Below are 25,196 nucleotides of genomic sequence, written 5' to 3'. Positions count from 1 at the left end.
TTACAGGTGGAAGGTTCACCAAACGCCTATGAAAATGAATGGGATAAGTTGCACGTGTCAGTGGCTCCCGTGCGGCCCCCGGGGGTCCGAGGGGCCCCAAACTCGTCAAAAAGTTGCGTCACGTGGCCCTCTGCGACATACCGAGCGGGCGAGGTCGAGACGCGCCAAGTTTATTTTTAGCTGTTTTTTATGCACCTCTCTGTCTCACATTGATCTCTATAGGAGCACATGTCTGCTAGGGTCAATTCAGCAGTTAGAATCAGAGGGCCTATTAGAGTGCCCCCTGGCTGGAGTTGGATTGCCCCTGGAGGCCCTCTCCCTCCAGGATTTTTTCCCTAGCCAGAGTGCACCCTGTCTGGGCTTGGATTGCTCCTGGAGGCCCTCTCCCTCCAGGATTTATCCCCAGCCAGAGTGCCCCCTGGCTGGGCTTGGTTTGCTCCTGGAGGCCCTCTCCCTCCAGGACTTCCAGAGCTCCATGGCACGGCCCAATTTATATTTTACCCCAGCCAGAGTGCCCCCTGGCTGGGCTTGGATTGCTCCTGGAGGCCCTCTCCCTCCAGGATTTTTACCCCAGCCAGAGTGCCCCCTGGCTGGGCTTGGACACAGGAACCAAGCCGACTTTGGGCTCCATACTCTGGGGTAATGGGGGGTACCTCCCTACACCCGGAGTTTGGAGCTCCAAGTCGGCGTGTTTTCCGAGATACACCCGGTCAAAATTTGGAGCCCACCTGCAACTTATTCGACAGAGCCCCTATAGGCTTCCTCCTGGACTGTACATTAATGGGTCATATTTCATAACTACAGTGGTTTTATGTGGTCAAACCTACTGTACACCACACACTGTAAAAAAAATCCTAATTTTACAGAAAATAACTGTGATTTTTTGACGATCATTTTCTTTAATTTTAAATTGTACTCAAAACACTGTAAAATTTCAAATAATATCTGTAAAATAAAAATTCAGCTGTTATTTTAGGTATTGTGACATTAATGACAAATTGCAGTAATTCACATTTTTTATACAGGAAATTGATTGTATTTTTCATACAGTATTTTTTCTGTTTTCTTAAATTACATAAAAATGTATGTAAAATTACAAATATAATCTGTAATTAAACAGTAACAAAACAGTTAAATGATAAAATGGTCAAATGACTGGCAGCCCAAAAAACTGTAACATTAAAGTTAAACATCCTAAATGAAATAAACTGAAAAACACTGTGATAATTCAGCATATACCTGTAAAATAACAATCATATACCTTCCGTGAAAAAAATCTTTAAAAAATGGTCAAATGACTGGCAGCTACGGCTGCCAAACAAAAAACATAAAATTAAAGTAAAATATTCTATTTAAATTTTTTTTAAAAACACTGTTATTTCACAGGTATTTCCTGCATTATTATGATCAAATACCTTCATTGTAAAAAAAATCGTAAAAAAAGGGTCAAATGACTGGCAGCTACGGCTGCCAAACAAATACCATAAAATTAAAGTAAAATCTTCTAATTCAAATAAAACAAAAAACACTGTTATTTCACAAGTATTTCCTGCATTATTATGATCAAATACCTTCATTGTAAAAAATATCGTAAAAAAAGGGTCAAATGACTGGCAGCTACGGCTGCCAAACAAAAACCATAAAATTAAAGTAAAATAATCTACTTAAAAAAAAAAAAAAAAAAAAAAAAACACTGTTATTTCACAGGTATTTCCTGCATTATTATGATCAAATACCTTCATTGTAAAAAAAATCGTAAAAAAAAGGGTCAAATGACTGGCAGCTACGGCTGCCAAACAAAAACCATATAATTAAAGTAAAATCTTCTAATTTAAATAAAGTGTAAAAAACTTTAACAGAAATGTGATGTCACCATGATTGAGATCAGTGTTTGCTTTAGAGGGCTCATGACTCTTGAGTTTTACATTAGTTTTTCTCTGATTGCTTTAACTGTGTTTTGATGCACATTTATTATGGCAATAATTGCAAGAGAAAATATAAGATGATCTTGGTCATTTATTGATGATTTTATGGTCATCATATGATGATCTGATTCATTGACTGTCATATGACAGTCAAATCTCTATTAGCTGTGAATACATTATATATAGATGGATTTTAGTGCTATACAAAGGCAAGTATTAATATTATACTCTTTCACATGATTTGTTGAAATATTGTGGGATCAGTATTATGGCAATCTCAAATAAAAAAAAATATATATTCTACATAATATATATATTCTACAAATCGGTGTATTTTGTTAGCAGTATGGGGACATCAATAATCAACATATGAATCTCAACAATGGTGACAATAAACAAAGCCTTTTTGTGACTATAATAGGTCAGATGTTTTTCATTGTCACCATTGTTGGGATTCATACGCAAATTCTTGATGTCTGAGTGAGTCTGTATGATCCTGTCAAAACATTTTCTGCATAATGACTTCATAAAATCTTAATAATCACAGCATTGCAGAATCTTCTACAGCAATGCTGGCATTCTAAATTAACAATTTATATCTTACAACCTGATGAGTTATTAATAAGTCACACCAATCAGGTGGTATCAATAAAGCAGACAACTGCTTTATTGATACCTTTTAAGTGACCAACATGTTTTACAACATGTTTAGGATGTTTTACATTCATTTTATGTTTTTTTGTATGGCAGCCATTGCTGACAGTCATTTGACCTTTTTTTCACAGTGAAGGTGTTTGATCATAATAATTCAGGAAATAACTGTAAAATAACAGTGTTTTTCTGTAATACATTTAAGGACAAAGTTTGGGAAAGTTTTTTGCACTCAATTTAAATAAGGATATTTTACTTTATTTTTACATATTTTGTTTGGCAGCCGTAGCTGCCAGTCATTGACCGTTTTTTTACGATTTTATTTTTTACAGTGCACAGGGGACACGACACAACACACTGTCGTACATTACAGCCATTAATTATGTATTATTAGCCTAAAAATGGACTGTCCACAGCCTATTTGGACCCTGTCGAATAATTTACAGGTGGGATGCTGTTTTTGACTTAGTTTTTTGGAGCGTGTGAATTTTCAGGAACCTATAGTTGCATTCTCAGGAACCCATAGTTGCATTCTCAGGAACCTATAGTTGCATTCTCAGGAACCTACAGTTGCATTCTCAGAATCTTGTAATCTATGAGGTGAAACCTACTGTACACCACACAGGGGACACAATACAAAACACTGATGTACATTACAGCCATTAATTATGTCTTATTAGCCTAAAAATGGACTGTCCACAGACAGCCTATTTGGACCTTGTCGAATAAGTTACAGGTGGGATGCTGTTTTCGACTTAGTTTTTTGGAGCGTGTGAATTTTCAGGAACCTATAGTTGGATTCTCAGGAACCAATAGTTGCATTCTCAGAATCTTGTAATATATGAGGTGAAACCTACTGTACACCACACAGGGGACACAATACAAAACACTGATGTACATTACAGCCATTAATTATGTCTTATTAGCCTAAAAATGGACTGTCCACAGACAGCCTATTTGGACCTTGTCGAATAAGTTACAGGTGGGATGCTGTTTTCGACTTAGTTTTTTGGAGCGTGTGAATTTTCAGGAACCTATAGTTGGATTCTCAGGAACCAATAGTTGCATTCTCAGAATCTTGTAATATATAAGGTGAAACCTACTGTACACCACACAGGGGACACAATATAACACACTGATGTACATTACAGCCATTAATTATGTATTATTTGCCTAAAAATGGACTGCCCACAGACAGCATATTTGGACCCTGTCGAATAAGTTGCAGGTGGGATGCTGTTTTCGACTTAGTTTTTTGGAGCGTGTGAATTTTCAGGAACCTATAGTTGGATTCTCAGGAACCAATAGTTGCATTCTCAGAATCTTGTAATATATGAGGTGAAACCTACTGTACACCACACAGGGGACACAATACAAAACACTGATGTACATTACAGCCATTAATTATGTCTTATTAGCCTAAAAATGGACTGTCCACAGACAGCCTATTTGGACCTTGTCGAATAAGTTACAGGTGGGATGCTGTTTTCGACTTAGTTTTTTGGAGCGTGTGAATTTTCAGGAACCTATAGTTGGATTCTCAGGAACCAATAGTTGCATTCTCAGAATCTTGTAATATATAAGGTGAAACCTACTGTACACCACACAGGGGACAAAATATAACACACTGATGTACATTACAGCCATTAATTATGTATTATTTGCCTAAAAATGGACTGCCCACAGAAAGCATATTTGGACCCTGTCGAATAAGTTGCAGGTGGGATGCTGTTTTTGACTTAGTTTCTTGAAGCGTGTGAATTTTCAGGAACCTATAGTTGCATTCTCAGGAACCTATAGTTGCATTCTCAGAATCTTGTAATCTATGAGGTGAAACCTACTGTACACCACACAGGGGACACAATACAACACACTGATGTACATTACAGCCATTAATTAAGTATTATTAGCCGAAAAAATGGACTGTCCACAGACAGCCTATTTGGACCCTGTCGAATAAGTTACAGGTGGGATGCTGTTTTCGACTTAGTTTTTTGGAGCGTGTGAATTTTCAGTAACCTATAGTTGCATTCTCAGGAACCTATAGTTGCATTCTCAGGAACCTATAGTTGCATTCTCAGGAACCTATTGTACAAAATCCCTGTCGAACTCTTAATTTGAATTATTCTGTGACGTCATGTGTGGGCGGAGTCGGGAACATGCACAAACAAGTTTATATCTGCCGCTGTAACGAGACATCATTGTTTGTTTGATGTGTGTGCGTTCTTGATAACGTAAGTTTCCATTAATATACCTTAGGTGAATGTGTATGTGTATAAGTAGACATATATATGCTTAGTCAATACTATATTGTTGTTGGTGGTGATATTTATGCACATTCTATTGCTAAGAAGAGAGTTTTTATTCACAGACATGTACAAAAAGACCGTCACGTTCTGTGTTTATTGCAAATGCATATATTATCCATGCTGATATTGATCACTGAAATATTTTTTGTTATTTTGTTAACACGAGTAGGCCCATTCTATTTGTTTAGCACAAAATCTTGTGACTCTGTTCTAGTACTGGAGCAAGGGCTCCGCCTAGTGGTCATTAGTTTAATTTCAGTTAATACTGCAATTCCCAAAGTCAGTGTTGCTTTATTGTTGCAATATAAATTTGCCAGCATTGTAGTTAAATGTTTGATAAGTTTATTTAATTTATTCATTGCTATTCATTTATTTCAGAAACCACACTCATACCCTATATGTAAAACAAACTACCTTTGGATTTATTAGAATAAATCTATGCTTGGGAACTGAAGCGGTCATGAGCTTATTTGCTTAAAAACCTTCTGATCGAGGTTGAGGATTAGATGTTGACAACCCAGTACATTAATGCACATACATCTTTAACACTAAAGTTGCATTCTCAGAATCTTGTAATCTATGAGGTGAAACCTACTGTACACCACACAGGGAACACAATACAACACACTGATGTACATTACAGCCATTAATTATGTATTATTAGCCTAAAAAAATGGACTGTCCAGTTAGTGAAGTCCCACCTATAACTTATTTGACAGGGCCCCTGTAGGCTGTCTGTGGACATTATATTAAAAGGTCATATTTCATAATTACAGTGCTCTTGTGAAGTAAAAACTAATGTATGCCACTCAGGGGACACGACACAACAGACTGATGTACATTGCAATCATTAATTATGCACAATTTGCATAATATTCAACTGCCCACGGACAGCCTATAGGGCACCCGTCAAATAGGTTAGAGGTGGGATGCTGTTTTTGACTTAGAAATTTTCAGCCGGTGAATCCCTGTAAAGAATTGGGGATTTCAGCACTTGTGCTGAAGGCCAGTGAGTAACTTATTAAGCTACAGGTGGGATGCTGACTTTGACCGGGCATAACTCAGGAACCAAGCCGACTTTGGGCTCCATACTCTGGGGTCATGGGGGGCCCATGGGTCCCTACCCATGCCCGGAAATTGGAGCTCCAAGTCGGCGTGGTTTCCGAGATACACCCGGTCAAAGTCCATGAACAGCCTAGCCAGCCTAGCCTAGCCACGAACCGCCTAGTAAGCTACGAGACGGAGGCAAGTAAAATAAGGCGGGTTATAAAAAAGCACAACTGGACGTTTCCGACACAGGCCTCCTCCACCCCTTGAAACAAAAGATCCATCGTCCCTGGGTGGGCTCGAACCACCATTCTTTCGGTTAACAGCCGAACACGCTAATCAATTGCGCCACAGAGACCAGCGGCAAGTCAGCCACTGGGTCAGGTTATAAAAAAGCACAATTGGATGTTTCCGGTAAAGACAAACTAGTTTTAAACTAGCGTAATGTGTACAGCGCGCTGAAAACCGAGACCACCTGTTGGGAAGAGAGATAGCTAATAGATACGCCCAACGTGGGGCTCGAACCCACGACCCTGAGATTAAGAGTCTCATGCTCTACCGACTGAGCTAGCCGGGCGGGTGCAGGGCTTTGCTTCGGGCTGGTCGCAGATTTTAATGGAGCCTCATATTTTGCGAATCGATTGGCCTCATGTCTGAGAGCTTGATAGGTTACAAGTTACTGGTGGCCTTCTTTTATGACCAAAACCCCCATTCGATCACAGTCGAAAGTTGGAAATGGGTATTTGAAAGGTGGTGATTTGAAAGGAGTTTTGAACAGGACCTCACTGGAACACAGTAGGGCATCGAGGAGGCCTCAATGGTGATTTAAAAGGAATTTTGAACAGGACCTCTTTGGAACACAGGCCTCCTCCACACTTGGAACAAAACATGATCATTCCATCCACACACCACAGATGCTCGATGGGGATTTAAAAGGAGTTTTGAACAGGACCTCAATGGAACACAGTCCTCCTCTACCACTTGGAACAAAACATGATCATTCCATCCACACGCCACAGGTGCTCAATGGTGATTTGAAAGGAGTTTTGAACAGGACCTCAATGGAACACAGGCCTCCTCCTCCACTTGGAACAAAACATCACCATTATATCCTCACACCACAGATGCTCGATGGTGATTTGAAAGGAGTTTTGAACAGGACCTCTTTGGAACACAGGCCTCCTCCTCCACTTGGAACAAAACATCACCATTATATCCACACACCACAGATGCTCGATGGTGATTTGAAAGGAGTTTTGAACAGGACCTCTTTGGAACACAGGCCTCCTCCTCCACTTGGAACAAAACGTTACCATTATATCCTCACACCACAGATGCTCGATGGTGATTTGAAAGGAGTTTTGAACAGGACCTCTTTGGAACACAGGCCTCCTCCTCCACTTGGAACAAAACATCACCATTATATCCACACACCACAGATGCTCGATGGTGATTTGAAAGGAGTTTTTAACAGGACCTCTTTGGAACACAGGCCTCCTCCACCCCTTGGAACAAAACATCCATCGTCCCTGGGTGGGCTCGAACCACCATCCTTTCGGTTAACAGCCGAACGCGCTAACCAATTGCGCCACAGAGACCGGCGGCAAGTCAGCCACTGGGTCAGGTTATAAAAAAGCACAATTGGACGTTTCCGGCAAAGACAAACAAGTTTTCCACTAGAGTAATGTGTACAGCGCGCTGAAAACCGAGACCACCTATTGGGAAGAGAGATAGCTAATAGATACGCCCAACGTGGGGCTCGAACCCACGACCCTGAGATTAAGAGTCTCATGCTCTACCGACTGAGCTAGCCGGGGCAGGTGCTGGGCTTTGCTTCGGGCTGGTCGCAGATTTTAATGGAGCCTCATATTTTGCGAATCGATTGGCCTCATGTCTGAGAGCCTGATAGGTTACAAGTTACTGGTGGCCTCCTTTTATGACCAAAACCCCCATTCGATCACAGTCAAAATTTGGAAATGGGTATTTGAAAGGTGGTGATTTGAAAGGAGTTTTGAACAGGACCTCACTGGAACACAGTAGGGCATCGAGGAGGCCTCGATGGTGATTTAAAAGGAATTTTGAACAGGACCTCTTTGGAACACAGGCCTCCTCCACACTTGGAAAAAAACATGATCATTCCATCCACACACCACAGATGCTCGATGGGGATTTAAAAGGAGTTTTGAACAGGACCTCAATGGAACACAGTCCTCCTCTACCACTTGGAACAAAACATGATCATTCCATCCACACACCACAGATGCTCGATGGTGATTTGAAAGGAGTTTTGAACAGGACCTCAATGGAACACAGGCCTCCTCCTCCACTTGGAACAAAACATCACCATTATATCCTCACACCACAGATGCTCGATGGTGATTTGAAAGGAGTTTTGAACAGGACCTCTTTGGAACACAGGCCTCCTCCTCCACTTGGAACAAAACATCACCATTATATCCACACACCACAGATGCTCGATGGTGATTTGAAAGGAGTTTTGAACAGGACCTCTTTGGAACACAGGCCTCCTCCTCCACTTGGAACAAAACATTACCATTATATCCTCACACCACAGATGCTCGATGGTGATTTGAAAGGAGTTTTGAACAGGACCTCTTTGGAACACAGGCCTCCTCCTCCACTTGGAACAAAACATCACCATTATATCGACACACCACAGATGCTCGATGGTGATTTGAAAGGAGTTTTGAACAGGACCTCTTTGGAACACAGGCCTCCTCCACCCCTTGGAACAAAACATCCATCGTCCCTGGGTGGGCTCGAACCACCATCCTTTCGGTTAACAGCCGAACGCGCTAACCAATTGCGCCACAGAGACCGGCTGCAAGTCAGCCACTGGGTCACGTTATAAAAAAGCACAATTGGACGTTTCCGGCAAAGACAAACAAGTTTTCCACTAGCGTAATGTGTACGGCGCGCTGAAAACCGAGACCACCTGTTGGGAAGAGAGATAGCTAATAGACACGCCCAACGTGGGGCTCGAACCCACGACCCTGAGATTAAGAGTCTCATGCTCTACCGACTGAGCTAGCCGGGCGGGTGCAGGGCTTTGCTTCGGGCTGGTTGCAGATTTTAATGGAGCCTCATATTTTGCGAATCGATTGCTCCTTTTATGACCAAAACCCCCATTTGATCACAGTCAAAAGTTGGAAATGGGTATTTGAAAGGTGGTGATTTGAAAGGAGTTTTGAACAGGACCTCACTGGAACACAGTAGGGCATCGAGGAGGCCTCGATGGTGATTTAAAAAGAATTTTGAACAGGACCTCTTTGGAACACAGGCCTCCTCCACACTTGGAACAAAACATGATCATTCCATCCACACACCACAGATGCTCGATGGGGATTTAAAAGGAGTTTTGAACAGGACCTCAATGGAACACAGTCCTCCTCTACCACTTGGAACAAAACATGATCATTCCATCCACACACCACAGATGCTCGATGGTGATTTGAAAGGAGTTTTGAACAGGACCTCAATGGAACACAGGCCTCCTCCTCCACTTGGAACAAAACATCACCATTATATCCTCACACCACAGATGCTCGATGGTGATTTGAAAGGAGTTTTGAACAGGACCTCTTTGGAACACAGGCCTCCTCCTCCACTTGGAACAAAACATCACCATTATATCCACACACCACAGATGCTCGATGGTGATTTGAAAGGAGTTTTGAACAGGACCTCTTTGGAACACAGGCCTCCTCCACCCCTTGGAACAAAACATCCATCGTCCCTGGGTGGGCTCGAACCACCATCCTTTCAGTTAACAGCCGAACGCGCTAACCAATTGCGCCACAGAGACCGGCGGCAAGTCAGCCACTGGGTCAGGTTATAAAAAAGCACAATTGGACGTTTCCGGCAAAGACAAACAAGTTTTCCACTAGAGTAATGTGTACAGCGCGCTGAAAACCGAGACCACCTATTGGGAAGAGAGATAGCTAATAGATACACCCAACGTGGGGCTCGAACCCACGACCCTGAGATTAAGAGTCTCATGCTCTACCGACTGAGCTAGCCGGGGCAGGTGCTGAGCTTTGCTTCGGGCTGGTCGCAGATTTTAATGGAGCCTCATATTTTGCGAATCGATTGGCCTCATGTCTGAGAGCCTGATAGGTTACAAGTTACTGGTGGCCTCCTTTTATGACCAAAACCCCCATTCGATCACAGTCAAAATTTGGAAATGGGTATTTCAAAGGTGGAGATTTGAAAGGAGTTTTGAACAGGACCTCACTGGAACACAGTAGGGCATCGAGGAGGCCTCGATGGTGATTTAAAAGGAATTTTGAACAGGACCTCTTTGGAACACAGGCCTCCTCCACACTTGGAAAAAAACATGATCATTCCATCCACACACCACAGATGCTCGATGGGGATTTAAAAGGAGTTTTGAACAGGACCTCAATGGAACACAGTCCTCCTCTACCACTTGGAACAAAACATGATCATTCCATCCACACACCACAGATGCTCGATGGTGATTTGAAAGGAGTTTTGAACAGGACCTCAATGGAACACAGGCCTCCTCCTCCACTTGGAACAAAACATCACCATTATATCCTCACACCACAGATGCTCGATGGTGATTTGAAAGGAGTTTTGAACAGGACCTCTTTGGAACACAGGCCTCCTCCTCCACTTGGAACAAAACATCACCATTATATCCACACACCACAGATGCTCGATGGTGATTTGAAAGGAGTTTTGAACAGGACCTCTTTGGAACACAGGCCTCCTCCACCCCTTGGAACAAAACATCCATCGTCCCTGGGTGGGCTCGAACCACCATCCTTTCAGTTAACAGCCGAACGCGCTAACCAATTGCGCCACAGAGACCGGCGGCAAGTCAGCCACTGGGTCAGGTTATAAAAAAGCACAATTGGACGTTTCCGGCAAAGACAAACAAGTTTTCCACTAGAGTAATGTGTACAGCGCGCTGAAAACCGAGACCACCTATTGGGAAGAGAGATAGCTAATAGATACGCCCAACGTGGGGCTCGAACCCACGACCCTGAGATTAAGAGTCTCATGCTCTACCGACTGAGCTAGCCGGGGCAGGTGCTGAGCTTTGCTTCGGGCTGGTCGCAGATTTTAATGGAGCCTCATATTTTGCGAATCGATTGGCCTCATGTCTGAGAGCCTGATAGGTTACAAGTTACTGGTGGCCTCCTTTTATGACCAAAACCCCCATTCGATCACAGTCAAAATTTGGAAATGGGTATTTGAAAGGTGGAGATTTGAAAGGAGTTTTGAACAGGACCTCACTGGAACACAGTAGGGCATCGAGGAGGCCTCGATGGTGATTTAAAAGGAATTTTGAACAGGACCTCTTTGGAACACAGGCCTCCTCCACACTTGGAAAAAAACATGATCATTCCATCCACACACCACAGATGCTCGATGGGGATTTAAAAGGAGTTTTGAACAGGACCTCAATGGAACACAGTCCTCCTCTACCACTTGGAACAAAACATGATCATTCCATCCACACACCACAGATGCTCGATGGTGATTTGAAAGGAGTTTTGAACAGGACCTCAATGGAACACAGGCCTCCTCCTCCACTTGGAACAAAACATCACCATTATATCCTCACACCACAGATGCTCGATGGTGATTTGAAAGGAGTTTTGAACAGGACCTCTTTGGAACACAGGCCTCCTCCTCCACTTGGAACAAAACATCACCATTATATCCACACACCACAGATGCTCGATGGTGATTTGAAAGGAGTTTTGAACAGGACCTCTTTGGAACACAGGCCTCCTCCACCCCTTGGAACAAAACATCCATCGTCCCTGGGTGGGCTCGAACCACCATCCTTTCAGTTAACAGCCGAACGCGCTAACCAATTGCGCCACAGAGTCCGGCGGCAAGTCAGCCACTGGGTCAGGTTATAAAAAAGCACAATTGGACGTTTCCGGCAAAGACAAACAAGTTTTCCACTAGAGTAATGTGTACAGCGCGCTGAAAACCGAGACCACCTATTGGGAAGAGAGATAGCTAATAGATACGCCCAACGTGGGGCTCGAACCCACGACCCTGAGATTAAGAGTCTCATGCTCTACCGACTGAGCTAGCCGGGGCAGGTGCTGAGCTTTGCTTCGGGCTGGTCGCAGATTTTAATGGAGCCTCATATTTTGCGAATCGATTGGCCTCATGTCTGAGAGCCTGATAGGTTACAAGTTACTGGTGGCCTCCTTTTATGACCAAAACCCCCATTCGATCACAGTCAAAATTTGGAAATGGGTATTTGAAAGGTGGAGATTTGAAAGGAGTTTTGAACAGGACCTCACTGGAACACAGTAGGGCATCGAGGAGGCCTCGATGGTGATTTAAAAGGAATTTTGAACAGGACCTCTTTGGAACACAGGCCTCCTCCACACTTGGAAAAAAACATGATCATTCCATCCACACACCACAGATGCTTGATGGGGATTTAAAAGGAGTTTTGAACAGGACCTCAATGGAACACAGTCCTCCTCTACCACTTGGAACAAAACATGATCATTCCATCCACACACCACAGATGCTCGATGGTGATTTGAAAGGAGTTTTGAACAGGACCTCAATGGAACACAGGCCTCCTCCTCCACTTGGAACAAAACATCACCATTATATCCTCACACCACAGATGCTCGATGGTGATTTGAAAGGAGTTTTGAACAGGACCTCTTTGGAACACAGGCCTCCTCCTCCACTTGGAACAAAACATCACCATTATATCCACACACCACAGATGCTCGATGGTGATTTGAAAGGAGTTTTGAACAGGACCTCTTTGGAACACAGGCCTCCTCCTCCACTTGGAACAAAACATTACCATTATATCCTCACACCACAGATGCTCGATGGTGATTTGAAAGGAGTTTTGAACAGGACCTCTTTGGAACACAGGCCTCCTCCTCCACTTGGAACAAAACATCACCATTATATCCACACACCACAGATGCTCGATGGTGATTTGAAAGGAGTTTTGAACAGGACCTCTTTGGAACACAGGCCTCCTCCACCCCTTGGAACAAAACATCCATCGTCCCTGGGTGGGCTCGAACCACCATCCTTTCGGTTAACAGCCGAACGCGCTAACCAATTGCGCCACAGAGACCGGCTGCAAGTCAGCCACTGGGTCACGTTATAAAAAAGCACAATTGGACGTTTCCGGCAAAGACAAACAAGTTTTCCACTAGCGTAATGTGTACAGCGCGCTGAAAACCGAGACCACCTGTTGGGAAGAGAGATAGCTAATAGACACGCCCAACGTGGGGCTCGAACCCACGACCCTGAGATTAAGAGTCTCATGCTCTACCGACTGAGCTAGCCGGGCGGGTGCAGGGCTTTGCTTCGGGATGGTCGCAGATTTTAATGGAGCCTCATATTTTGCGAATCGATTGCTCCTTTTATGACCAAAACCCCCATTTGATCACAGTCAAAAGTTGGAAATGGGTATTTGAAAGGTGGTGATTTGAAAGGAGTTTTGAACAGGACCTCACTGGAACACAGTAGGGCATCGAGGAGGCCTCGATGGTGATTTAAAAGGAATTTTGAACAGGACCTCTTTGGAACACAGGCCTCCTCCACACTTGGAACAAAACATGATCATTCCATCCACACACCACAGATGCTCGATGGGGATTTAAAAGGAGTTTTGAACAGGACCTCAATGGAACACAGTCCTCCTCTACCACTTGGAACAAAACATGATCATTCCATCCACACACCACAGATGCTCGATGGTGATTTGAAAGGAGTTGTGAACAGGACCTCAATGGAACACAGGCCTCCTCCTCCACTTGGAACAAAACATCACCATTATATCCTCACACCACAGATGCTCGATGGTGATTTGAAAGGAGTTTTGAACAGGACCTCTTTGGAACACAGGCCTCCTCCTCCACTTGGAACAAAACATCACAATTATATATACACACCACAGATGCTCGATGGTGATTTGAAAGGAGTTTTGAACAGGACCTCTTTGGAACACAGGCCTCCTCCTCCACTTGGAACAAAACATTACCATTATATCCACTTGGAACAAAACATCACCATTATATCCTCACACCACAGATGCTCGATGGTGATTTGAAAGGAGTTTTGAACAGGACCTCTTTGGAACACAGGCCTCCTCCACCCCTTGGAACAAAACATCCATCGTCCCTGGGTGGGCTCGAACCACCATCCTTTCAGTTAACAGCCGAACGCGCTAACCAATTGCGCCACAGAGACCGGCGGCAAGTCAGCCACTGGGTCAGGTTATAAAAAAGCACAATTGGACGTTTCCGGCAAAGACAAACAAGTTTTCCACTAGAGTAATGTGTACAGCGCGCTGAAAACCGAGACCACCTATTGGGAAGAGAGATAGCTAATAGATACGCCCAACGTGGGGCTCGAACCCACGACCCTGAGATTAAGAGTCTCATGCTCTACCGACTGAGCTAGCCGGGGCAGGTGCTGAGCTTTGCTTCGGGCTGGTCGCAGATTTTAATGGAGCCTCATATTTTGCGAATCGATTGGCCTCATGTCTGAGAGCCTGATAGGTTACAAGTTACTGGTGGCCTCCTTTTATGACCAAAACCCCCATTCGATCACAGTCAAAATTTGGAAATGGGTATTTGAAAGGTGGAGATTTGAAAGGAGTTTTGAACAGGACCTCACTGGAACACAGTAGGGCATCGAGGAGGCCTCGATGGTGATTTAAAAGGAATTTTGAACAGGACCTCTTTGGAACACAGGCCTCCTCCACACTTGGAAAAAAACATGATCATTCCATCCACACACCACAGATGCTCGATGGGGATTTAAAAGGAGTTTTGAACAGGACCTCAATGGAACACAGTCCTCCTCTACCACTTGGAACAAAACATGATCATTCCATCCACACACCACAGATGCTCGATGGTGATTTGAAAGGAGTTTTGAACAGGACCTCAATGGAACACAGGCCTCCTCCTCCACTTGGAACAAAACATCACCATTATATCCTCACACCACAGATGCTCGATGGTGATTTGAAAGGAGTTTTGAACAGGACCTCTTTGGAACACAGGCCTCCTCCTCCACTTGGAACAAAACATCCATCGTCCCTGGGTGGGCTCGAACCACCATCCTTTCAGTTAACAGCCGAACGCGCTAACCAATTGCGCCACAGAGACCGGCGGCAAGTCAGCCACTGGGTCAGGTTATAAAAAAGCACAATTGGACGTTTCCGGCAAAGACAAACAAGTTTTCCACTAGAGTAATGTGTACAGCGCGCTGAAAACCGAGACCACCTATTGGGAAGAGAGATAGCTAATAGATACGCCCAACGTGGGGCTCGAACCCACGACCCTGAGATTAAGAGTCTCATGCTCTACCGACTGAGCTAGCCGGGGCAGGTGCTGAGCTTTGCTTCGGGCTGGTCGCAGATTTTAATGGAGCCTCATATTTTGCGAATCGATTGGCCTCATGTCTGAGAGCCTGATAGGTTACAAGTTACTGGTGGCCTCCTTTTATGACCAAAACCCCCATTCGATCACAGTCAAAATTTGGAAATGGGTATTTGAAAGGTGGAGATTTGAAAGGAGTTTTGAACAGGACCTCACTGGAACACAGTAGGGCATCGAGGAGGCCTCGATGGTGATTTAAAAGGAATTTTGAACAGGACCTCTTTGGAACACAGGCCTCCTCCACACTTGGAAAAAAACATGATCATTCCATCCACACACCACAGATGCTCGATGGGGATTTAAAAGGAGTTTTGAACAGGACCTCAATGGAACACAGTCCTCCTCTACCACTTGGAACAAAACATGATCATTCCATCCACACACCACAGATGCTCGATGGTGATTTGAAAGGAGTTTTGAACAGGACCTCAATGGAACACAGGCCTCCTCCTCCACTTGGAACAAAACATCACCATTATATCCTCACACCACAGATGCTCGATGGTGATTTGAAAGGAGTTTTGAACAGGACCTCTTTGGAACACAGGCCTCCTCCTCCACTTGGAACAAAACATCACCATTATATCCACACACCACAGATGCTCGATGGTGATTTGAAAGGAGTTTTGAACAGGACCTCTTTGGAACACAGGCCTCCTCCACCCCTTGGAACAAAACATCCATCGTCCCTGGGTGGGCTCGAACCACCATCCTTTCAGTTAACAGCCGAACGCGCTAACCAATTGCGCCACAGAGTCCGGCGGCAAGTCAGCCACTGGGTCAGGTTATAAAAAAGCACAATTGGACGTTTCCGGCAAAGACAAACAAGTTTTCCACTAGAGTAATGTGTACAGCGCGCTGAAAACCGAGACCACCTATTGGGAAGAGAGATAGCTAATAGATACGCCCAACGTGGGGCTCGAACCCACGACCCTGAGATTAAGAGTCTCATGCTCTACCGACTGAGCTAGCCGGGGCAGGTGCTGAGCTTTGCTTCGGGCTGGTCGCAGATTTTAATGGAGCCTCATATTTTGCGAATCGATTGGCCTCATGTCTGAGAGCCTGATAGGTTACAAGTTACTGGTGGCCTCCTTTTATGACCAAAACCCCCATTCGATCACAGTCAAAATTTGGAAATGGGTATTTGAAAGGTGGAGATTTGAAAGGAGTTTTGAACAGGACCTCACTGGAACACAGTAGGGCATCGAGGAGGCCTCGATGGTGATTTAAAAGGAATTTTGAACAGGACCTCTTTGGAACACAGGCCTCCTCCACACTTGGAAAAAAACATGATCATTCCATCCACACACCACAGATGCTCGATGGGGATTTAAAAGGAGTTTTGAACAGGACCTCAATGGAACACAGTCCTCCTCTACCACTTGGAACAAAACATGATCATTCCATCCACACACCACAGATGCTCGATGGTGATTTGAAAGGAGTTTTGAACAGGACCTCAATGGAACACAGGCCTCCTCCTCCACTTGGAACAAAACATCACCATTATATCCTCACACCACAGATGCTCGATGGTGATTTGAAAGGAGTTTTGAACAGGACCTCTTTGGAACACAGGCCTCCTCCTCCACTTGGAACAAAACATCACCATTATATCCACACACCACAGATGCTCGATGGTGATTTGAAAGGAGTTTTGAACAGGACCTCTTTGGAACACAGGCCTCCTCCTCCACTTGGAACAAAACATTACCATTATATCCTCACACCACAGATGCTCGATGGTGATTTGAAAGGAGTTTTGAACAGGACCTCTTTGGAACACAGGCCTCCTCCACCCCTTGGAACAAAACATCCATCGTCCCTGGGTGGGCTCGAACCACCATCCTTTCGGTTAACAGCCGAACGCGCTAACCAATTGCGCCACAGAGACCGGCTGCAAGTCAGCCACTGGGTCACGTTATAAAAAAGCACAATTGGACGTTTCCGGCAAAGACAAACAAGTTTTCCACTAGCGTAATGTGTACAGCGCGCTGAAAACCGAGACCACCTGTTGGGAAGAGAGATAGCTAATAGACACGCCCAACGTGGGGCTCGAACCCACGACCCTGAGATTAAGAGTCTCATGCTCTACCGACTGAGCTAGCCGGGCGGGTGCAGGGCTTTGCTTCGGGATGGTCGCAGATTTTAATGGAGCCTCATATTTTGCGAATCGATTGCTCCTTTTATGACCAAAACCCCCATTTGATCACAGTCAAAAGTTGGAAATGGGTATTTGAAAGGTGGTGATTTGAAAGGAGTTTTGAACAGGACCTCACTGGAACACAGTAGGGCATCGAGGAGGCCTCGATGGTGATTTAAAAGGAATTTTGAACAGGACCTCTTTGGAACACAGGCCTCCTCCACACTTGGAACAAAACATGATCATTCCATCCACACACCACAGATGCTCGATGGGGATTTAAAAGGAGTTTTGAACAGGACCTCAATGGAACACAGTCCTCCTCTACCACTTGGAACAAAACATGATCATTCCATCCACACACCACAGATGCTCGATGGTGATTTGAAAGGAGTTGTGAACAGGACCTCAATGGAACACAGGCCTCCTCCTCCACTTGGAACAAAACATCACCATTATATCCTCACACCACAGATGCTCGATGGTGATTTGAAAGGAGTTTTGAACAGGACCTCTTTGGAACACAGGCCTCCTCCACCCCTTGGAACAAAACATCCATCGTCCCTGGGTGGGCTCGAACCACCATCCTTTCGGTTAACAGCCGAACGCGCTAACCAATTGCGCCACAGAGACCGGCTGCAAGTCAGCCACTGGGTCACGTTATAAAAAAGCACAATTGGACGTTTCCGGCAAAGACAAACAAGTTTTCCACTAGCGTAATGTGTACAGCGCGCTGAAAACCGAGACCACCTGTTGGGAAGAGAGATAGCTAATAGACACGCCCAACGTGGGGCTCGAACCCACGACCCTGAGATTAAGAGTCTCATGCTCTACCGACTGAGCTAGCCGGGCGGGTGCAGGGCTTTGCTTCGGGATGGTCGCAGATTTTAATGGAGCCTCATATTTTGCGAATCGATTGCTCCTTTTATGACCAAAACCCCCATTTGATCACAGTCAAAAGTTGGAAATGGGTATTTGAAAGGTGGTGATTTGAAAGGAGTTTTGAACAGGACCTCACTGGAACACAGTAGGGCATCGAGGAGGCCTCGATGGTGATTTAAAAGGAATTTTGAACAGGACCTCTTTGGAACACAGGCCTCCTCCACACTTGGAACAAAACATGATCATTCCATCCACACACCACAGATGCTCGATGGGGATTTAAAAGGAGTTTTGAACAGGACCTCAATGGAACACAGTCCTCCTCTACCACTTGGAACAAAACATGATCATTCCATCCACACACCACAGATGCTCGATGGTGATTTGAAAGGAGTTGTGAACAGGACCTCAATGGAACACAGGCCTCCTCCTCCACTTGGAACAAAACATCACCATTATATCCTCACACCACAGATGCTCGATGGTGATTTGAAAGGAGTTTTGAACAGGACCTCTTTGGAACACAGGCCTCCTCCTCCACTTGGAACAAAACATCACAATTATATATACACACCACAGATGCTCGATGGTGATTTGAAAGGAGTTTTGAACAGGACCTCTTTGGAACACAGGCCTCCTCCTCCACTTGGAACAAAACATTACCATTATATCCACTTGGAACAAAACATCACCATTATATCCTCACACCACAGATGCTCGATGGTGATTTGAAAGGAGTTTTGAACAGGACCTCTTTGGAACACAGGCCTCCTCCACCCCTTGGAACAAAACATCCATCGTCCCTGGGTGGGCTCGAACCACCATCCTTTCAGTTAACAGCCGAACGCGCTAACCAATTGCGCCACAGAGACCGGCGGCAAGTCAGCCACTGGGTCAGGTTATAAAAAAGCACAATTGGACGTTTCCGGCAAAGACAAACAAGTTTTCCACTAGAGTAATGTGTACAGCGCGCTGAAAACCGAGACCACCTATTGGGAAGAGAGATAGCTAATAGATACGCCCAACGTGGGGCTCGAACCCACGACCCTGAGATTAAGAGTCTCATGCTCTACCGACTGAGCTAGCCGGGGCAGGTGCTGAGCTTTGCTTCGGGCTGGTCGCAGATTTTAATGGAGCCTCATATTTTGCGAATCGATTGGCCTCATGTCTGAGAGCCTGATAGGTTACAAGTTACTGGTGGCCTCCTTTTATGACCAAAACCCCCATTCGATCACAGTCAAAATTTGGAAATGGGTATTTGAAAGGTGGAGATTTGAAAGGAGTTTTGAACAGGACCTCACTGGAACACAGTAGGGCATCGAGGAGGCCTCGATGGTGATTTAAAAGGAATTTTGAACAGGACCTCTTTGGAACACAGGCCTCCTCCACACTTGGAAAAAAACATGATCATTCCATCCACACACCACAGATGCTCGATGGGGATTTAAAAGGAGTTTTGAACAGGACCTCAATGGAACACAGTCCTCCTCTACCACTTGGAACAAAACATGATCATTCCATCCACACACCACAGATGCTCGATGGTGATTTGAAAGGAGTTTTGAACAGGACCTCAATGGAACACAGGCCTCCTCCTCCACTTGGAACAAAACATCACCATTATATCCTCACACCACAGATGCTCGATGGTGATTTGAAAGGAGTTTTGAACAGGACCTCTTTGGAACACAGGCCTCCTCCTCCACTTGGAACAAAACATCCATCGTCCCTGGGTGGGCTCGAACCACCATCCTTTCAGTTAACAGCCGAACGCGCTAACCAATTGCGCCACAGAGACCGGCGGCAAGTCAGCCACTGGGTCAGGTTATAAAAAAGCACAATTGGACGTTTCCGGCAAAGACAAACAAGTTTTCCACTAGAGTAATGTGTACAGCGCGCTGAAAACCGAGACCACCTATTGGGAAGAGAGATAGCTAATAGATACGCCCAACGTGGGGCTCGAACCCACGACCCTGAGATTAAGAGTCTCATGCTCTACCGACTGAGCTAGCCGGGGCAGGTGCTGAGCTTTGCTTCGGGCTGGTCGCAGATTTTAATGGAGCCTCATATTTTGCGAATCGATTGGCCTCATGTCTGAGAGCCTGATAGGTTACAAGTTACTGGTGGCCTCCTTTTATGACCAAAACCCCCATTCGATCACAGTCAAAATTTGGAAATGGGTATTTGAAAGGTGGAGATTTGAAAGGAGTTTTGAACAGGACCTCACTGGAACACAGTAGGGCATCGAGGAGGCCTCGATGGTGATTTAAAAGGAATTTTGAACAGGACCTCTTTGGAACACAGGCCTCCTCCACACTTGGAAAAAAACATGATCATTCCATCCACACACCACAGATGCTCGATGGGGATTTAAAAGGAGTTTTGAACAGGACCTCAATGGAACACAGTCCTCCTCTACCACTTGGAACAAAACATGATCATTCCATCCACACACCACAGATGCTCGATGGTGATTTGAAAGGAGTTTTGAACAGGACCTCAATGGAACACAGGCCTCCTCCTCCACTTGGAACAAAACATCACCATTATATCCTCACACCACAGATGCTCGATGGTGATTTGAAAGGAGTTTTGAACAGGACCTCTTTGGAACACAGGCCTCCTCCTCCACTTGGAACAAAACATCACCATTATATCCACACACCACAGATGCTCGATGGTGATTTGAAAGGAGTTTTGAACAGGACCTCTTTGGAACACAGGCCTCCTCCACCCCTTGGAACAAAACATCCATCGTCCCTGGGTGGGCTCGAACCACCATCCTTTCAGTTAACAGCCGAACGCGCTAACCAATTGCGCCACAGAGTCCGGCGGCAAGTCAGCCACTGGGTCAGGTTATAAAAAAGCACAATTGGACGTTTCCGGCAAAGACAAACAAGTTTTCCACTAGAGTAATGTGTACAGCGCGCTGAAAACCGAGACCACCTATTGGGAAGAGAGATAGCTAATAGATACGCCCAACGTGGGGCTCGAACCCACGACCCTGAGATTAAGAGTCTCATGCTCTACCGACTGAGCTAGCCGGGGCAGGTGCTGAGCTTTGCTTCGGGCTGGTCGCAGATTTTAATGGAGCCTCATATTTTGCGAATCGATTGGCCTCATGTCTGAGAGCCTGATAGGTTACAAGTTACTGGTGGCCTCCTTTTATGACCAAAACCCCCATTCGATCACAGTCAAAATTTGGAAATGGGTATTTGAAAGGTGGAGATTTGAAAGGAGTTTTGAACAGGACCTCACTGGAACACAGTAGGGCATCGAGGAGGCCTCGATGGTGATTTAAAAGGAATTTTGAACAGGACCTCTTTGGAACACAGGCCTCCTCCACACTTGGAAAAAAACATGATCATTCCATCCACACACCACAGATGCTCGATGGGGATTTAAAAGGAGTTTTGAACAGGACCTCAATGGAACACAGTCCTCCTCTACCACTTGGAACAAAACATGATCATTCCATCCACACACCACAGATGCTCGATGGTGATTTGAAAGGAGTTTTGAACAGGACCTCAATGGAACACAGGCCTCCTCCTCCACTTGGAACAAAACATCACCATTATATCCTCACACCACAGATGCTCGATGGTGATTTGAAAGGAGTTTTGAACAGGACCTCTTTGGAACACAGGCCTCCTCCTCCACTTGGAACAAAACATCACCATTATATCCACACACCACAGATGCTCGATGGTGATTTGAAAGGAGTTTTGAACAGGACCTCTTTGGAACACAGGCCTCCTCCTCCACTTGGAACAAAACATTACCATTATATCCTCACACCACAGATGCTCGATGGTGATTTGAAAGGAGTTTTGAACAGGACCTCTTTGGAACACAGGCCTCCTCCACCCCTTGGAACAAAACATCCATCGTCCCTGGGTGGGCTCGAACCACCATCCTTTCGGTTAACAGCCGAACGCGCTAACCAATTGCGCCACAGAGACCGGCTGCAAGTCAGCCACTGGGTCACGTTATAAAAAAGCACAATTGGACGTTTCCGGCAAAGACAAACAAGTTTTCCACTAGCGTAATGTGTACAGCGCGCTGAAAACCGAGACCACCTGTTGGGAAGAGAGATAGCTAATAGACACGCCCAACGTGGGGCTCGAACCCACGACCCTGAGATTAAGAGTCTCATGCTCTACCGACTGAGCTAGCCGGGCGGGTGCAGGGCTTTGCTTCGGGATGGTCGCAGATTTTAATGGAGCCTCATATTTTGCGAATCGATTGCTCCTTTTATGACCAAAACCCCCATTTGATCACAGTCAAAAGTTGGAAATGGGTATTTGAAAGGTGGTGATTTGAAAGGAGTTTTGAACAGGACCTCACTGGAACACAGTAGGGCATCGAGGAGGCCTCGATGGTGATTTAAAAGGAATTTTGAACAGGACCTCTTTGGAACACAGGCCTCCTCCACACTTGGAACAAAACATGATCATTCCATCCACACACCACAGATGCTCGATGGGGATTTAAAAGGAGTTTTGAACAGGACCTCAATGGAACACAGTCCTCCTCTACCACTTGGAACAAAACATGATCATTCCATCCACACACCACAGATGCTCGATGGTGATTTGAAAGGAGTTGTGAACAGGACCTCAATGGAACACAGGCCTCCTCCTCCACTTGGAACAAAACATCACCATTATATCCTCACACCACAGATGCTCGATGGTGATTTGAAAGGAGTTTTGAACAGGACCTCTTTGGAACACAGGCCTCCTCCTCCACTTGGAACAAAACATCACAATTATATATACACACCACAGATGCTCGATGGTGATTTGAAAGGAGTTTTGAACAGGACCTCTTTGGAACACAGGCCTCCTCCTCCACTTGGAACAAAACATTACCATTATATCCACTTGGAACAAAACATCACCATTATATCCTCACACCACAGATGCTCGATGGTGATTTGAAAGGAGTTTTGAACAGGACCTCTTTGGAACACAGGCCTCCTCCACCCCTTGGAACAAAACATCCATCGTCCCTGGGTGGGCTCGAACCACCATCCTTTCAGTTAACAGCCGAACGCGCTAACCAATTGCGCCACAGAGACCGGCGGCAAGTCAGCCACTGGGTCAGGTTATAAAAAAGCACAATTGGACGTTTCCGGCAAAGACAAACAAGTTTTCCACTAGAGTAATGTGTACAGCGCGCTGAAAACCGAGACCACCTATTGGGAAGAGAGATAGCTAATAGATACGCCCAACGTGGGGCTCGAACCCACGACCCTGAGATTAAGAGTCTCATGCTCTACCGACTGAGCTAGCCGGGGCAGGTGCTGAGCTTTGCTTCGGGCTGGTCGCAGATTTTAATGGAGCCTCATATTTTGCGAATCGATTGGCCTCATGTCTGAGAGCCTGATAGGTTACAAGTTACTGGTGGCCTCCTTTTATGACCAAAACCCCCATTCGATCACAGTCAAAATTTGGAAATGGGTATTTGAAAGGTGGAGATTTGAAAGGAGTTTTGAACAGGACCTCACTGGAACACAGTAGGGCATCGAGGAGGCCTCGATGGTGATTTAAAAGGAATTTTGAACAGGACCTCTTTGGAACACAGGCCTCCTCCACACTTGGAAAAAAACATGATCATTCCATCCACACACCACAGATGCTCGATGGGGATTTAAAAGGAGTTTTGAACAGGACCTCAATGGAACACAGTCCTCCTCTACCACTTGGAACAAAACATGATCATTCCATCCACACACCACAGATGCTCGATGGTGATTTGAAAGGAGTTTTGAACAGGACCTCAATGGAACACAGGCCTCCTCCTCCACTTGGAACAAAACATCACCATTATATCCTCACACCACAGATGCTCGATGGTGATTTGAAAGGAGTTTTGAACAGGACCTCTTTGGAACACAGGCCTCCTCCTCCACTTGGAACAAAACATCCATCGTCCCTGGGTGGGCTCGAACCACCATCCTTTCAGTTAACAGCCGAACGCGCTAACCAATTGCGCCACAGAGACCGGCGGCAAGTCAGCCACTGGGTCAGGTTATAAAAAAGCACAATTGGACGTTTCCGGCAAAGACAAACAAGTTTTCCACTAGAGTAATGTGTACAGCGCGCTGAAAACCGAGACCACCTATTGGGAAGAGAGATAGCTAATAGATACGCCCAACGTGGGGCTCGAACCCACGACCCTGAGATTAAGAGTCTCATGCTCTACCGACTGAGCTAGCCGGGGCAGGTGCTGAGCTTTGCTTCGGGCTGGTCGCAGATTTTAATGGAGCCTCATATTTTGCGAATCGATTGGCCTCATGTCTGAGAGCCTGATAGGTTACAAGTTACTGGTGGCCTCCTTTTATGACCAAAACCCCCATTCGATCACAGTCAAAATTTGGAAATGGGTATTTGAAAGGTGGAGATTTGAAAGGAGTTTTGAACAGGACCTCACTGGAACACAGTAGGGCATCGAGGAGGCCTCGATGGTGATTTAAAAGGAATTTTGAACAGGACCTCTTTGGAACACAGGCCTCCTCCACACTTGGAAAAAAACATGATCATTCCATCCACACACCACAGATGCTCGATGGGGATTTAAAAGGAGTTTTGAACAGGACCTCAATGGAACACAGTCCTCCTCTACCACTTGGAACAAAACATGATCATTCCATCCACACACCACAGATGCTCGATGGTGATTTGAAAGGAGTTTTGAACAGGACCTCAATGGAACACAGGCCTCCTCCTCCACTTGGAACAAAACATCACCATTATATCCTCACACCACAGATGCTCGATGG

The 25,196-nt window shown here is 45.3% G+C and overlaps 20 non-coding genes across 20 annotated transcripts; all 20 read right to left on the bottom strand.

Moving 5' to 3' along the window:
- Positions 1-6,436: 6,436 nt before the first annotated feature.
- On the bottom strand, positions 6,437-6,509 carry trnak-cuu (transfer RNA lysine (anticodon CUU)). Its single transcript has one exon. It is a non-coding gene; the product is annotated as a tRNA-Lys (tRNA).
- Positions 6,510-7,456: 947 nt separating this feature from the next.
- Positions 7,457-7,530, bottom strand: trnan-guu (transfer RNA asparagine (anticodon GUU)). Its single transcript has one exon. It is a non-coding gene; the product is annotated as a tRNA-Asn (tRNA).
- Positions 7,531-8,697: 1,167 nt separating this feature from the next.
- Positions 8,698-8,771, bottom strand: trnan-guu (transfer RNA asparagine (anticodon GUU)). Its single transcript has one exon. It is a non-coding gene; the product is annotated as a tRNA-Asn (tRNA).
- A 146-nt stretch (positions 8,772-8,917) lies between these two features.
- trnak-cuu (transfer RNA lysine (anticodon CUU)) lies at positions 8,918-8,990 on the bottom strand. Its single transcript has one exon. It is a non-coding gene; the product is annotated as a tRNA-Lys (tRNA).
- Positions 8,991-9,684: 694 nt separating this feature from the next.
- On the bottom strand, positions 9,685-9,758 carry trnan-guu (transfer RNA asparagine (anticodon GUU)). Its single transcript has one exon. It is a non-coding gene; the product is annotated as a tRNA-Asn (tRNA).
- A 957-nt stretch (positions 9,759-10,715) lies between these two features.
- On the bottom strand, positions 10,716-10,789 carry trnan-guu (transfer RNA asparagine (anticodon GUU)). The gene has a single exon. It is a non-coding gene; the product is annotated as a tRNA-Asn (tRNA).
- A 2,198-nt stretch (positions 10,790-12,987) lies between these two features.
- trnan-guu (transfer RNA asparagine (anticodon GUU)) lies at positions 12,988-13,061 on the bottom strand. Its single transcript has one exon. It is a non-coding gene; the product is annotated as a tRNA-Asn (tRNA).
- A 146-nt stretch (positions 13,062-13,207) lies between these two features.
- On the bottom strand, positions 13,208-13,280 carry trnak-cuu (transfer RNA lysine (anticodon CUU)). Its single transcript has one exon. It is a non-coding gene; the product is annotated as a tRNA-Lys (tRNA).
- Positions 13,281-14,108: 828 nt separating this feature from the next.
- trnan-guu (transfer RNA asparagine (anticodon GUU)) lies at positions 14,109-14,182 on the bottom strand. The gene has a single exon. It is a non-coding gene; the product is annotated as a tRNA-Asn (tRNA).
- Positions 14,183-15,034: 852 nt separating this feature from the next.
- On the bottom strand, positions 15,035-15,108 carry trnan-guu (transfer RNA asparagine (anticodon GUU)). Its single transcript has one exon. It is a non-coding gene; the product is annotated as a tRNA-Asn (tRNA).
- Positions 15,109-17,201: 2,093 nt separating this feature from the next.
- Positions 17,202-17,275, bottom strand: trnan-guu (transfer RNA asparagine (anticodon GUU)). The gene has a single exon. It is a non-coding gene; the product is annotated as a tRNA-Asn (tRNA).
- A 146-nt stretch (positions 17,276-17,421) lies between these two features.
- On the bottom strand, positions 17,422-17,494 carry trnak-cuu (transfer RNA lysine (anticodon CUU)). The gene has a single exon. It is a non-coding gene; the product is annotated as a tRNA-Lys (tRNA).
- Positions 17,495-18,083: 589 nt separating this feature from the next.
- On the bottom strand, positions 18,084-18,157 carry trnan-guu (transfer RNA asparagine (anticodon GUU)). The gene has a single exon. It is a non-coding gene; the product is annotated as a tRNA-Asn (tRNA).
- A 146-nt stretch (positions 18,158-18,303) lies between these two features.
- On the bottom strand, positions 18,304-18,376 carry trnak-cuu (transfer RNA lysine (anticodon CUU)). Its single transcript has one exon. It is a non-coding gene; the product is annotated as a tRNA-Lys (tRNA).
- An 828-nt stretch (positions 18,377-19,204) lies between these two features.
- On the bottom strand, positions 19,205-19,278 carry trnan-guu (transfer RNA asparagine (anticodon GUU)). Its single transcript has one exon. It is a non-coding gene; the product is annotated as a tRNA-Asn (tRNA).
- An 852-nt stretch (positions 19,279-20,130) lies between these two features.
- On the bottom strand, positions 20,131-20,204 carry trnan-guu (transfer RNA asparagine (anticodon GUU)). The gene has a single exon. It is a non-coding gene; the product is annotated as a tRNA-Asn (tRNA).
- Positions 20,205-22,297: 2,093 nt separating this feature from the next.
- trnan-guu (transfer RNA asparagine (anticodon GUU)) lies at positions 22,298-22,371 on the bottom strand. The gene has a single exon. It is a non-coding gene; the product is annotated as a tRNA-Asn (tRNA).
- A 146-nt stretch (positions 22,372-22,517) lies between these two features.
- On the bottom strand, positions 22,518-22,590 carry trnak-cuu (transfer RNA lysine (anticodon CUU)). The gene has a single exon. It is a non-coding gene; the product is annotated as a tRNA-Lys (tRNA).
- Positions 22,591-23,418: 828 nt separating this feature from the next.
- trnan-guu (transfer RNA asparagine (anticodon GUU)) lies at positions 23,419-23,492 on the bottom strand. The gene has a single exon. It is a non-coding gene; the product is annotated as a tRNA-Asn (tRNA).
- Positions 23,493-24,344: 852 nt separating this feature from the next.
- trnan-guu (transfer RNA asparagine (anticodon GUU)) lies at positions 24,345-24,418 on the bottom strand. The gene has a single exon. It is a non-coding gene; the product is annotated as a tRNA-Asn (tRNA).
- Between the last annotated feature and the right edge of the window lie 778 nt (positions 24,419-25,196).

The sequence above is a fragment of the Rhinichthys klamathensis genome, unplaced genomic scaffold, assembly GCF_029890125.1.
Source record: "Rhinichthys klamathensis goyatoka isolate OS25496 unplaced genomic scaffold, OSU_Roscu_1.1 h1tg000001l_1, whole genome shotgun sequence".
Lineage (NCBI taxonomy): Eukaryota > Metazoa > Chordata > Actinopteri > Cypriniformes > Leuciscidae > Rhinichthys > Rhinichthys klamathensis.
This window is presented reverse-complemented; position numbering and strand designations above follow the sequence as displayed.